Raw genomic sequence first — 14,283 nt, forward strand, 5'->3', positions numbered from 1 at the left:
CTCATGATATTGAGGACTTCATTCATATTTTTGTTTGCAGAAGCAAAATCTCCCATTTCAAGATTGTTTTCAAATAAGTCTTTCTGAAGAGATCATCTAGGAGTCATGTTTGGTCTAGTACCATTTGTTTTTCTTTCTGATCAGTGGTTATAATATAATAAGAGCTCCTTAACATTCAGCGTTTGGCTCATAAGTAGTTTGTGTTTGGTATCCTAATACCTAGCTTAATTTAATATGTAAGGTTTTCTGTCTGGTCCTCTGGTATGTTAGGGCTTTTGCTATGCATTTTAAGAATATTTTAGAAAATATATAATAACGTGGGATGTTATTTAGAATGGAGTTGAAATATTTTCTGAAAGCTATTGCTGAGTTAATTCACATAAAATTTATACATATAAAGGATACAATTCACTGTCTTTAATATAGTCACAGGATTGAGCATTATCGCAAACTAATCTTAGAACACTTTTATTTTCCCTCCAAAAAACTGTATAAGCAGCAATTACTTCCCAATCTCCCTCTCCCAACCAAAGGTATTTAAATGTTCATGTGAAAGCAGTATGAAGAACTTGCTTTGAGGGCCTAGACTCTAACACTGAATTGTCATCTTCCTTACCTATTTTTAAAATCCTACTATAAAATTTACTATGGTGAAAGATTTAGTATTTATTCAACACTACATAAACTTTTAAGTCTTCACTCAAGTGACATCTTCATATATGTAGAAAATATGCAACCAAATCTTTTATCAAGTGTGAGTTCAAGATTCTAAAACAGTTGTAATTTTTCTTACAAAAATGGTATAAAAGACTTTGGTGTTGACACATGTTTCCAGGATACCTGGAAAGGGCTTAAAAGTAGATCCCTTTTATCTTTTCTGATACATCTTATGGCTCTGACTAAGTTGCCAACATGGCTTATTTCAAATGGGCCATCATACTGTTTTTTTTTTTTTTTTACCATAGTAGATGATAATAGAACCGACAGTTTAAATGAGTATTAAAATGTGGGATTGGCAAGGACTTGAAATATTGGTAAATCAAGGCTGGGATAGGAAGGGAATGGAGTTGGTAGGTTAACAGTAACCAGTCTCTGGGTTTATGAGTACCATGGCAAAGAGGCAAGATACTGCATTAGTGGGGGACTTCAGCTATCTGTGTATCTGTTGTCAACAAGTAGAGTTCTTGATTTGTTTTGAGTGTTTATTTCTTAGAGAAAAGAACTCAGAAACCAGCTACTTGGGACCTGATTCTGGCCCATAAAGGAGTTGTTATTTGGCCAAAAATTAATAATTGTATAAATGGCACAGTGTGGAAATAGGGTGAGTTTTAAACACTAAGTGAACTAAGGCTTACTAAATTTTTACAGGTTTAGGGGCTCTTAGTTGGTTTTGGAATAAGACTTTCCAAGCGATAGGCCTAAGTTTGGTATAATGTTAAAGGATAAATCACAGTGTCTTTGCATTTATTTGACTATTTATTTATTTGGTTGCACCAGGTTGGCATGTGGGGGTCTAGTTCCCTGACCAGAGATGGAACCTGGGCCCACTGTCTTGGTAGCATAAGCCACTGGACAGTCCCTGGCTATTTTTTAATGTAGGAGAAATTTATCTTGACTAGAGTGAATGTTAGTAAAAGGAAGTGTAAACCCAGAATGCATGAGAAGACTAAAATTATCTGTTCAAAATAATTTCACAGGATGGAATTATTTCAGTACTGACAAGGAAAACAGTATCTGAACTTTCTTTGAGAAATAAAGTGTTAGAAGCTTAGTGGTAAATATCACTTACATCTTCAAAAAGAACAAAGGACTATATGAAATAAAGTATGAAAATAGATGAGTTTCTGGATAAGAGTCCCAAATAACAAAAGGCTGGTGTAAGCACCTAGAAAGACCCATGACCTCATATGGATGTGATGACAAATCTTGTTAAAATTTCGTTCTTGATGGTTATCAGAAAAGTTAAAAACTATAGTCAAGTTTATGTTAATTTCAATAACTTATTAAACAAGTTCTTACTTTCTTGGATGGAGGATGCATTGACAAGAGATGGGCATATATGGCTTAGCAATAGTAATACAGATTGTTAATGAGTAGTAAGCTCCAACTTAGTCAGCAGAATGTAGCTGTCAAATAGTTACACTGTAGGGTGTTTGATTAGAAACAAGATACCTAGAATAAGACTGGTGTTCCTGTTATACTGGGCTGATTATTCTCTACTTGGATATCTTTAGAACTCAAAATGTAAAATGTAAAGCCATCATGAAGAATAGCTGAAAGAACTAAGTATTTAGCTTGAAAAGACTGGGATCAGGATACCTTTCATATTTTAAAAGCTCTGGGAGGAAGTTCTGTACAATGCACAAAGTAGGTTTCAGGATACCCTGGGCTTCCCAGGTGGTGCAGTGGTAAAGAATCTGCCTGCCAGTGCAAGAGACGTGAGAGACATGGGTTCAGTCCCTGGGTCGAGAAGATTCCCTGGAGGAGGAAATGGCAATCCACTCCAGTATTCTTGCCTGGAAAACTCATGGATAGAAGAGCCTGGTGGGCTGCAGTCCATGGGGTCACAGAGAGTTGGACACGACTGAGCATGCACACAGTGCACTTTAGGATAACAAACTTCCTACCAGCCAGATCTCTAAAGATAGAGAATGATCTGCCCTGAGAAGCAGACAAAGATAAGCATTGACCAGCTTCAATCTTAGATGGGGGATTACTAAATATGTACATTGCAAACGAATAATCCAGTCATTCTAACTTTAATTTTCACTTTCAAAACAGTATTTGTCAGACAATTTTTTTGTACTTAAACTTGATAAATTCTAAGTACATATAGGCTGCATTTATGCTTCTCATCTAGTACTATCATTTATCAGTGAATTAATTCATTTTTCTCATAGAATAAGTTGAAAGTAATCTGCTTGATTATTTCCAAACTCTGAGTGCAACAGTGCATTTTGAACATCTTGTCATTTAGCCTTAGCAGAGGGATATGGTACTTGGGACCAAGGAACCTGTCAGAGGAATTCTTTGGGAGTAAGTTTAAAATGGTGGTGTTGAGAAGTTAGTTTTATGGTGACCTACTGGTTCTAACATATTAACCAGATCAGAGTTTAAAACAATTTTTAATCTATGAGAAGTGACAGACATTACAGAATTATGATATAAGGTCCACGGTTTCACCAGTCTAGCCCCAAAAGCCAGATCTAGTAGTTAACATTGTTATAGAATCTAAATGAAATCATTTGTTTCCTAATCTTACTTCATTTTTCCTCAAAATTATAGCTACAAATATTCTTAGTTCATAAAAAGCAGGTTATAATAAGAGATTTATTTGAACTGTTTTAAGGTTTAAGAAAGTTTTACTGTTTGTAAGAGTCCCTTTTCTATAGATTCTTCAATGAACATAGACTGAATTTAGAGCTTCTTACTACAAATAATGTAAAGCAAGATCATGGAGTTAACATCAGAGTGCCTGATTCAAAAAACTTATTTGTGTGTGTGTGTGTGTGTGTGTGTGTTTAATGATTGTTGTTCTGACTCATCTAGCATAACCCTTGTCTGAGCAAGGGTTTTGTATTTCTAGAGTTAAACCAACCCATTAAGTACTTTGGGAGAAAGAGTTGGCAGTATAAATATTAAATCTAGACTTTAGAGATTTAGATCCAAAGGATTCTTAAATCTTTTGTAAAGTTTTTAAAATTCTTAAAAGCAGCTATGTTAAGACAAATCACACAGCATTCAATTTGCCCATTTAAGTGTAAAATTCAATTTTTTTTTTTTAGTATATTAACAGGATTGTACAACAGTCACCACAATCTAATATAGAACATTTTCATCTTCCAAAAACCTCATACCCATTAGCAGTCACTCTCCATTCGCCTACTCCTGTCCCCCCGCCCACGGCCCTTTTCTCAACCCCTCTCAGCCACAGGCAATCAGGACTCTTCTGACTCTGGATGTTTGTATTTTGGACATTGCATATAAATGGACCCCTCTAATATGTGGTCTTTTGTGACTGGCTTTTTTTACTTAGTAAAAGTAAAAAGGTTCATCCATGTTGGAGCTTGTGTATCAGTACTTTATTCCTTTTTATTGCCAAATAATTTATTGCCAAACCACAGTTTACTTATCCATTTATCAGTTTATGGGCACTGGTGTTTTCTACTTTTTGCTGCTATGAACCTTCATGTACTATTTTTTGTGGGGGCATTTTAATTTTTGGGTATGTATGTGGCAGAGGGATTGCTGGGCTGTATGGCAGTTATGTTTTACCTTGGGAAGAAGTGCCAGATTTATTTCCAGATGGCTGCACCATTTTATATTCCCATGAGTTATGTATGGAAGTTCCATTTTCTCCATATCCTCACCAAAAGCTCAACCACTTCTCGATTAGAGCCATCCTGTAGTGTTGGAGTATAACTGTATTATACTATATGTATATATTTATATATATTTGCATGTTGTGTATATATATATGTCATTTTATAGTATTGTAGGTATAATTGACCTACAACACTGTATCAGCTACAGGTGTTGAATAGTGATTCAGTATTTTTATACAAAGTGTGTTTGTTGGAGAAGGACTGTGCCTGATCGAAACTTTTTTTCCCTAGTATATTTTGGCAGAAAATAAAAGGAAAGTAATACAGGAAATTAAAAATGCATGAAGTCGTTATGGTCAAAGAAAGAGAACATGAAAAACTTCCTTTATTTCCTAGTAATATTGTGCTGTATATTTCCATAGCTTTCTAAAAGTTGTGTTTATTCCCATTAGTTACTCTCTGTAGTTATTGAAGGTTTAAAATTTTTAAGGGTCCTAAAGACTTAAGTTCACAAAGCTATAACTGCAGTCTTGTGAGAGTAGAGATCCCAAAGCTATTGTGATGAAGAGCTGTGACCTTGACTGATGTGGAAGTAGATGAAAAGGGGCAGTCAGTTCCTTAGCATTTCTAGTAGTTTAATATGTCTATAGTGTAGCTTACAGGTACTTACATTAAGTCTTTTTTAAATTTAGGTTTACTTAATTACACTAACTCTTATGTACCAGACTCTGAGCTAACTTCTTACTTGAATGTTCATATAATCTTTAACATAACTATAATGTTATGTTAACTCCCATATGAAGAGACCAAGACTTATGTAACTTGCCAGAGGTCACATATGTTAAATGGTCTAACTCCAGAGCTTAAGCGTTAACCAATATGCATTATTGCCACTGTTCCTAAACATGGTATATGTAATTGGTAGTAGCCTACGTGACTTCAAAGTTCAAACATTCTGTATGACCTAAAAACTGGCTTTCGACTCTGCCAGGGTTTTAAAGCAGATAGCACTCACAACTTTGAGTTCAATCCTGGGTATATAAGCAACTGAGGGCACACTACTGAGTTTGATCTATACTCATCACTTGGCTGCTCTATCAACAGATAAAGGCTTAAGTCCTTACCCTGCTTTTGTATTAAGAAACATCTGTTCCTTGTGGATTTGGTTTAGATTCATTTTAATTAGGCTAGGGGTTCTCAACCCTACTTCCATGTTAGTTGTCTAAGAAGCTTTAAAAATATCAATCCCTAGGACCTACTCCCAGAACTTCCTGTATGATTGATCTTTGGGACTTCCAAGCATCGGTGTCTAAAAAGTTCCTCTGGGATTCTAATATGTAGCCATAGTGAGAACTATGGGCTTAGAACAGTGGTTCTCAAAGTGTAGACCTGGCTGGGAATGTCAGCATTATACTTGATAGAAATCCAATTCCTTATACTTACTCCAGATATAATAAGTTGACCTCTGTAGGTGGCCCTACAGTCTGGGTTTTAATATGTCCTCTGGGTGGTTCATATGTATACTCAAATTTAAGAACCACTCACTCATTGCCTTTTGTCCAGCCTTATCAGTTGCTATCACACACCTGCCTCTAAAGACCAATATGAGGGAAAGGGTTTGATATGACAATTTAAATATAGTAAATAAAGACTGGAGATGATATACTATACCTGAGGGACCTGAGTGTTCATCTTTTAGTACCTATATAGGTGGCATATGGCTTGTTGATTTTTCCATTTTTGTTTTTATGTAGATAAAATTGTTAAGTCTTTTTTCTATTAATAGAAGAATTGTATTTCATTCAAGCTGAATGATCTATATCATTTAAATGAGGGCCCATATTCCACTATGCAGTCTTTGTGCCAGCTTGGCTAACATAGGGAAGCAATGTCCATAACAAGTTTGTGGAGAATTTATCTTTTATGGTATATTGGTAATTTTTGTTTGTTTGTTTATTCTTTATATATATATGTATATATTTTTTTAACTGAAGGATAATTGCTTTACAGAATTTTGTTGTCTTCTGTCAAACCTCAACATGAATCAGCTGTAGGTACACATATATCCCGGAGAAGGCAATGGCAACCCACTCCAGTACTCTTGCCTGGAAAATCCCATGGACGGAGAGGCCTGGTAGGCTGCAGTCCATGGGGTCGCTAGGAGTCGGACACGACTGAGCGACTTCACTTTCACTTTTCACTTTCATGCACTGGAGAAGGAAATGGCAGCCCACTCCAGTGTTCTTGCCTGGAGAATCCCAGGGACAAGGGAGCCTGGTGGGCTGCCATCTATGGGGTCGCACAGAGTCGGATACGAGTGAAGCGACTTAGCAGCAGCAGCATACATATATCTCCTTCCTTTTGAACCTCCCTCCCATCTCCCTCTCCATCCCACCCCTCTAGGTTGATACAGAGGCCCTGTTTGAAGTTTCCTGAGCCATACAGCAAACTTCCCTTGGCTCTTTATTTTACATATGGTAATGTAAGTTTTCATGTTACTCTCTCCATACACCTCACCCTCTCCTCCCCTCTCCCCATGTTTGTAAGTCTATTCTCTGTCTGTTTCTCCACTGGTAATTTTTTTTAGCCAGTCAATGTTTTGAGTTTTGTGACAATTTTAGTATGTTAACATCATTCACATACTGTTTCTTTTGACTTGAAAATTTCTCTGAATTCCCCAAACTTGCACTTCCTCTTAAGAACTCAACCCAGATCATATAAAAGGAACATGGTAGTAGTATTTGCAGAATTAGCTCCAGAATGACTGTTTAAAAGTATACTTTATTTCTTCTCTCTGTTCCATCAGCCATTAAGTATTGGTAAATTCTGGAGTGGGGGATAACACTCTATATAGTAGTTGAATATTTGCTCTGAGATCTAGTCCTGGCTTTCCTTTTGAATTACACTCTAAAATGCATCTGTGGTTTTAAGACAAGCTTCCTGAATTTGGCTTCATGTTGAATTAGATCTCAGAATCTTCCCACATACATGCTTTCCTGCTTGTACATCCTTATAACATGTACCTTTATAGGTCATTTGAAAAGGTGAATTTGGGAATACTAGTCATGTTAGTGGCTTTTTAAAATTGCTTTGTTAAATTTAGTGGTTTAATTTAGAGATCTTGGTTTATAAATTGGAGCTAATTTCTATAAAGAGAAATGTAAGTTAGAAACCTCTAGTAGTTTGAACAAGGAAGTATATATCTAAAGAGGGAAAATGTTTATGAAAGTTACTTTATTTCTATATCTTAATAACTGTCAATGGCTAGGCAAAGTTGAAATCTTGAAACATGAATAAGTGTTAAGAGTTTTCATAATGATGTGAAAATTACCATATAAGCTTTCATGTTCCATAGTGTTCACATTTAGAATAGAAATGTCAGTTTACCTTGGAAACAAACTTCTTATTTTGAATTTTTAGTAAATTATTCTGAAGTACCCTTTTAAAAGTATAGTTCAATAATTCTCTTTTTAATACAATGATATGTGCCAGGCACTCAGAAGTACTTTACCTGGATTATTTCATGTAATCCTTGTTAAACAGTCGATGGAGTAGATACTTTTCTAAATGTAAAGAAGGAATAACTGAGATTTAGAGAAGTTAGCTAACATACCCAGTATTGAATAGTTGATAGGAGGTAGATCGAGATTTGGAAAAGCACATACTTAGAACCATACTACCAGACTACCTCTCACTTTGAGAGAAGCCTGCTTATAAAATATTTTAATATATAAATAAATATATATAATATTATAAAGCAGTTCCTGCTAAGTCACTTCAGTCGTGTCCAACTCTGTGCGATCCCATAGACGGCAGCCCACCAGGCTCCCCCGTCCCTGGGATTCTCCAGGCAAGAACACTGGAGTGGGTTGCCATTTCCTTCTCCAGTGCATGAACGTGAAAAGTGAAAGTGAAGTCACTCAGTCGTGTCCAACCCTCAGCGACCCCATGGACTGCAGCCTTCCAGGCTCCTCTGTCCATAGGATTTTCCAGGCAAGAGTACTGGAGTGGGGTGCCATTGCCTTTACATATTTTTAAATTTTCTGTCAGTCTCTCCAGTTATACTTTTACAGAACAGAAACCTTAAATCAATAAACAAATACCTGTGTGCTTTCTTTTTCTCTGTAAGGAAAAATGGATTATTAAACTGCTGTTTTTAACACAGTGTCAAGGCTCAACCCATGGGAATGAGATCAGATGGAACTGTTAGAGCATCACTTAGGACTTGGAGGGTAGCTTATGCTGGGCTACAATTAAAAGCCCATCTGGTGAATGTCTTAGAATAATGTTGTCATTGCCACCAGCAGTCTTTTTAAGATTTTTTTTTTTTTGAGTTATTCTGAGCCTGTGGTGCATGCTTTTGAGTAGCCTTAATTATGATTACCACAAATAGAAGTCAGTGAGCCAATTTTGAATAAAATCAAGTGGTATTTTTAAGTAAAAGTTCTATAAAGTAACAAAACTGATTTTCTTGAATGTATTGATATGATCTGTTTCTAAGGACTGTCAAAAATGTTTGAATGATTTCTGTATTCTCACGGGAGGAAAGGAGTATGATTTTTAAAAATCAGGTCAGCGTGTCATGTTGATCTTGAGTAGGGAGCTATAAATGAGAAGTTAAGTTTCAGAACCCTGGTGCAGTGACAAGTCTGCTTCATTGTTTCTTGGTTGTTATTGACATGTTTGCCAAAAACTTAGAATATTTCCTCTATGACTTGCAGTGTTCTGAATGGATAGAAATCAAAAGGAGGGCAGATGTTAGATCTTTAACCTTATTGTTGTTCTTCTCTTGTGTTAAAAGATAACTTAGTGCTTAAAAAAGTAACTACAGATATCAGTTCATTTCACTTTTTCAAATTTATACATCATTCCTTTATAGTAGTATTTCTCAAAGATGGTCAGCAAAACTGTGGATTGACCCAGGTAAGGTGTCTATAGTGCAGTTTCCTGAGGGCTGTCAAAGCCCCACTCCATGCATTGGGTTGGCCTGGAGTAGAGCCCAGGAATCTGCTTTTCAAACAGGCAGCCAGGGCCTTATTAAGTATACAGATCATTGGTTCTGTTATAGGCTGCATAGTTTTCAGGCATTAGAATCAGAAATTTGGTTTGAATTCTAGGTCCTTGGTTAAGTTTTTTGCTTTGCTTTTTTTAAACTTTCAGCTATAATTTCCTCATTTGTAAATATCTACTTGACTGTGTTCTCTTTTTCCCTAACAACCTCGAAAAGTATCCAGTAATAATAGCCAATTTTCTGCTTTTAATTTATTAATAAGACCAAGTTATTTTGGTAAGTACTCTAAAATATTTACCTTTGGCATAGGTATTTTTAAACCTAATTACATTGTTTTAACAATTAAAAGTTATACACCATTGTTAACATGTTGTATAAATTTTTATTTCCATGTATGTATTTAAGTCCTACTGTAAGCAGTTTTAAGTAAGTTATTTTTGTGAGTAAGCTTTACATTTAAGGTGTGAAAGTTAGTAGTGCTACTTATTAGATTAAAAAATGCTCTCTTTTTGCATGTAGTATGACATTAAAGATTGGCTAAACTAGAACATGCCTCCAGATGAATGTTGTCCTTATTTAAGCATTTTAACCCCAGGAAGCCATGTTTTGAAAGAAGGTTGCAGTGATAGTACTTTGCTTAATACAGTTTGAATCTTGTAAAATGATTAGTTAGCTTACAAGTCACCTAAGGAAATGTACTTTTACTTTCTTATAACAAACCTGTTGTAAAAATTGTGCTTAATCAATTTCCTTGTAGTTTAATTCCCCAGGTTTTACTCTATGATTTGCTAATTGAGAACACAGTTGGATTTTGTTAAAATGTCACATAGTTCAGGATCATCAAAAGCATATACTGAAGGATAGCTCTAAAAGATACCTGAAGAGTATGTAGAGCAATGAAAATGTTACTGGGAAGAAAAGACTTAGGGATATTTAAGGTTTATCTGAGAATATAGACTGTATAACACCAAAGTGTTTCTCTACTCTCAAAGATGCAAAGTAGCTAACTAGAATAGTCTGTCTTACATCTCTATTAGGGTAATAACTTGACTTCAGGTTCTGAGAACAGGAATGCACGAAGTGTAATTACAAAAAAAAGGACCCTAGTCTCATCTTTCCATATCTGTATGTAAGCTCATGGCACAGTCTAGATAAAGTCAGCTTTGATAAGTTCCTACCTCTCTGCTTCAGATTTTGAGGGATGTCTTGAGCCCTGTTTTAGAATTTTTTTTTAAGCTTCCAGCACTTTCCAAAATATTTCATGCAGTCTCCTGCAGTCTTCCTCAGTGCCAATGCTGGAAGAAGTCAGTGCTTGGACCAGTTTGTAGTGCTTATCTTCAGCTCTTTGACGCCATGGGAGGCAAGGAATGCTGTGTTAGAGATTGCTTTTTAAGAACGCCAAAAACATAATCTTTAAAGTACCTTTTTCTTATCTTTGTATAGAATTCTTCATTGCCACTTAACTATCCTAAAACACAGTGGTCATAGTTGATTTATTACATTTTTTTCAAGAGCTTTAGTTATATAAAAGATTTTTTTATTTAATGAGTTGCATGTTTCCAAACATTTGTCAGCCTGTTATATCCCAAACACACCAAAGGTTGAACATGGTACCTGGTTCTTAATGAAAACTTGGTATTTTACAGTGTAAGTTGTGATAGAAGTATGCACACCTAGCTTTCAGAATACCTTAAGTTCTGAGAATATAAGGTAGAGAAGATAATTCTGTATTCCTGAAGGAGGAGAATGCTAGGATACCAGGATAAGGAGATAAGGTGTTACCTGAGGGTAGACTAGTATGGGTGGAGTGTAGAAGATACATGGTGAGTAATAAGAAACCAAACTAAAGGTGAATAAAGATTTCCAGCTAAATGTGGCAGATTAAGATGCATGTTTGTCTCCACTCCTTAAACCCTCCTAGAAGATAGTAAAAGAATAAAGGCATAAGCCCCTGAGGACAAAAAATAATGTGGTAGAAGTAAAACACAGAAGAGAAAACAACAAACTTTTGAAAGGTAAGAAGCTAATGGGTAAATGATGCCAAACTTAGCAGGCCATAGAGCTGAGTGTAAGCCAACAACAAGCAAGTACATTAGTGTTGAAAAACCTTAGGAAGATTCAGATCTTGGATTTACCAGGTACTTTGGAGGTAGGCATATCCATGGGGTGACAGAGTGTTGGACACAGCGATTAAGCACACACACACATATGGAAAAAACTGAGAACAAAAAGATTTATTTATATGAAAGAGCATTTTAATCACTTCTATCACATTCAAGGTTTAAGTCAAGAAAGAAGAAAACATGGTATTTGGGAAATAGGATTCAACACAGGAAGTAATGATAGGAGATCCCAGCGTGATATCAATGAAGATCAAGCTGTCCAGATAAGAATAGGACAGAGGTATCTAGAAAATGTTTTGCAACCCAGAAGATTAGTAGAATACCTGAAATTTCTGAACACAGTGGAGTTTTAACAGCTATGGCAGAATGGGGGTAATTAATGGTGAAAGTGAAAGTGTTAGTCACTCAGTTGTGTCTGACTCTTTGTGACCCCATGGACTGTAGCCTACCAGGCTTCTCTGTCCATGGAATTCTCCAGGCAAGAATACTGGAGTGGGTTGCCATTTCCTTCTCCAGGGGATCTTACCGACCTCGAGATCGAACCTGGGTCTTCTGCATTGCAGGCAGATTCTTTACCATATGTAAATAGAAAACTAAGCAAGTAGCAACCAAAAAGAAAACTTAAGTACACAATAGAAAACAAAGCTGTGGAAGAGTGGATGTATAATTAAAGCATATTTCATTAGTTAGCTGTGAAGAGTTATTAATATTTAGTCAAGATATAAAGAAAAAAATACTGATATGTACAGACAACTCAGTTTGTTTAATGTGCTTAAGAGCAAGCAAGTTCATCAATCATTGCAAGAGTCTAGAGCCAGGTGATCAATTCAAGTCATGCCTCTGCTTCTTACTTCTTTCCAAATAACTTCTCTGCTTTGTCTGTAAAATGGGGATAGAATAATATCTATCTCTGTCCTAAGAGGTAAATAATGTTAACACTTAGAGCAGTGCCTTGTGTTAGTAAAGTATAAGGAAGAGGAGGATGCAGGCAGGCAAATGAGCTGTACATGAGGGGTGGGTAGAATAAGTTTGAAGTAAAAAGCAATGTAAGCATGTTGCTTAAATGTAAATGTGGAGGTGAACAAAAATAGCTAAAAGTTAAACAGTTTCATCTGGGGAATAGAAATCAGAAGTGTGGTGGGCTGGAACCAGAGGCTGCTTGTCCTCATTGTAAGCCTTGAGTGTTAACTTTGAGTTTCGTACACCTGTGGGAAAACTTAAAAAAAGTGGGAAGATCCTTTCGTTTGAACTTCAAGAACAAAGCATTTTATTTTTATTGTAGAAATCTTTAAACTTATGCAGAGGTTGAGAGAAAGTATAATGAACTCATCACCTATCTTCACTCATTTTGACCTCCTGGCCAATCCTGTTCAATCCCTGCCAGCATCCCCAGGTACCACCACTGGATTATTTTGGAGCAAGTCCCAAATTTTAAGTGTTTTCAACCAGAAATAGCCTTAGCAGCTATGGTGGGCACACTGCTCAGATCTTCAAGACAACTTGTTGACCTACAGGGAATGATTGCGGTTAACTGATAACTTTTAATCACAGCACTTTTGAGATCTGTTACAGTGTTTGAGCCAAGGCCACACTCTTTCCTGGTTCATCTTGTTGACATCTTAAGAGCATTCAACTGAGAAAATAGCTAAATGGATTCTTTTTAAAGTGTGCAGAAGAGAGCTAACATCAAGCCAGAGATTTACTACTTTTTGAAAGGTCGGTGTCTGGTTGACCTTTGGCTGGTGTTGGGGAGCTAACTTTCAGGAGGATTCTCATTCCTTGATAAAAATGGTTGACTGTGCATAAGCTCTTCAAAAGAAATATGGATTATGCTGAATACCTGCTTCTGAGAGTCTGGAATTTTGGTATGTGCTAGGCATTGAATGCTGATGTGATCAATTCCTAATAAAACTCTTGAGCATTCTTTACTGCACATCCCTGGTAGACAACATTATAACACATATGTTGTCAGAATTTGTTGCTGAAGGAATTAAGCACATTTTGTGTGACTACTGGGAATGGACTGCTTGATCTTGTACCTGATTTCCTCTGGACTTGACCTTATGTTTTTTTTTTCTTTGCTGAATTTCCTTTGTATCCTTTCATTATAGTAAATCATAGCCATGGGAAGAACTGTGTGCTCTTCAGTGAGAATGAGACCTGTGAGTTCCCCCAACAAATCACTGAACCTGACGTGGGGACCCCAGCACGTTAAAAAAAAAAAAAAATCACACCTGAAATTTACAATGATTCCTTAAAATCAAATAACCAGTCAATATTCAGACTTATTTGTTTTTAAAATGTATTCTTGGAATGTACAGATAAGGATAAAATTAAGATTCATCCATTGCATGTTGTTGCTAGGTTAAGTCTCAACCTACAGATCCCCCCTACTTTTTTTTTTTCCTTATTATTTGTTTATGCAAGTGACAGTTTATTCAGTTTTCCCACAGTTGGGACTTCACTGATTACATTTCTGTTAATGTTAGTTTCCTGAAAGCTTATACAGTCATCCCTTGGTATACATAGGGCATTGGTTCTAGGACCCTGGTCCATACCAAAATCCATGGATGCTCAAGTTTCTTAAAAAAAAAATGACTTTTGGGGGTATAACCTATACACATTCTCGTGTTTAAATCATGTGTAGATTAATTGTAATACCTAATACAATGTAGATATTCTGTAAATAGTTGTAAATACTATATAGTAAAAGTGCTCAGTTGTGTCTGACTCGTTGTGACCCCATGGACCATATCCCACCAGGCTCCTCTGTCCATGGAATTCTCCAGGCCAGAATACTGGAGTGGGTAGCTGTTCCCTTCTC

At 36.2% G+C, this 14,283-nt stretch overlaps 1 protein-coding gene across 2 annotated transcripts in view; it reads left to right on the top strand.

Moving 5' to 3' along the window:
• UHRF2 (ubiquitin like with PHD and ring finger domains 2) overlaps positions 1 to 14,283 on the top strand; it is a 72,840-nt gene that overhangs the window by 16,534 nt on the left and 42,023 nt on the right. The window lies entirely within an intron of this gene.

Source organism: Bos mutus, chromosome 8, assembly GCF_027580195.1.
Source record: "Bos mutus isolate GX-2022 chromosome 8, NWIPB_WYAK_1.1, whole genome shotgun sequence".
NCBI lineage: Eukaryota > Metazoa > Chordata > Mammalia > Artiodactyla > Bovidae > Bos > Bos mutus.